The sequence below is a fragment of the Panthera onca genome, chromosome A1, assembly GCF_046562875.1.
Source record: "Panthera onca isolate mPanOnc1 chromosome A1, mPanOnc1 haplotype 2, whole genome shotgun sequence".
NCBI classification, from domain to species: Eukaryota; Metazoa; Chordata; class Mammalia; order Carnivora; family Felidae; genus Panthera; species Panthera onca.
This window is the reverse complement of record NC_138339.1, coordinates 4,761,781-4,762,497: the sequence shown is the minus strand read 5'-3', so window position 1 is coordinate 4,762,497 and position 717 is coordinate 4,761,781. Positions and strand designations below refer to the sequence as shown.

The following is a 717-nucleotide window of genomic DNA, read 5'->3' as shown; positions in this document are numbered from 1 at the left end:
ACAGGCGTTTGGTTTCCTTATGCCGATTTCTTGGTCTCCTTTTCCCTCGGCCTTCGGATGATCAAAAATCATTTACAGAGTTAGTTCGCCTATGTTTGGGACACTGGGGGATGTGTAAGTGTAGAATGCTTAAATACAGCTGAGGTGCTGAGGCATGAAACACCCAGGAGTGTTAAGGACAATTCAGGGGCCACACGGAAGTTCAGTGTCAGAAGAGGCAGACAGCGATCGCTTCGGCAACACATACGCTAAAACCGGAACGATTCGGAGAAGATCAGCATGGCCCCTGCTCGCGGATGGCATGCAGATTCCAGAAGCCTTCCACATTAAAAACAGAGGCTGATGACAGGGAGGCCACAAATGACAGCAAGGCTACGTCCATGGTTGCCGTGCAGTGGCCCAACTCCAGGGCGATGCTTAATAGTTGGGGCGACCTTGGACACCCTGGCTGTGTCCATAACTCTGATGGAAATGTTCCTGAAATTTCCTGGCTATGTCCGATGGCTTCAGGAAGTTTTTCAAGACTGTCCTTTCTTAGGTTTAGAAAGTTTCTTTCATTCTCCGGTTTCCCAGAAGTGTTTTTGTGCTTGTTTTTGTTTTTGTTGTTGTTGTTTTTTTAGATCATAAATCTGGTTGGATTTTTTCAAATGTCTATTTTTTTAAAAATCTACCTGACATGTGTTTCTCCTTCAGTCTTCAATGGACTTAGTTATATAA

General features: G+C 44.9%; 1 non-coding gene across 1 annotated transcript; it reads left to right on the top strand.

Annotated features, from left to right (window-relative positions):
* Positions 1–224: 224 nt before the first annotated feature.
* LOC132682554 (U6 spliceosomal RNA) lies at positions 225–331 on the top strand. Its single transcript, XR_009611736.1, has one exon. It is a non-coding gene; the product is annotated as a U6 spliceosomal RNA (small nuclear RNA).
* Positions 332–717: the final 386 nt, after the last annotated feature.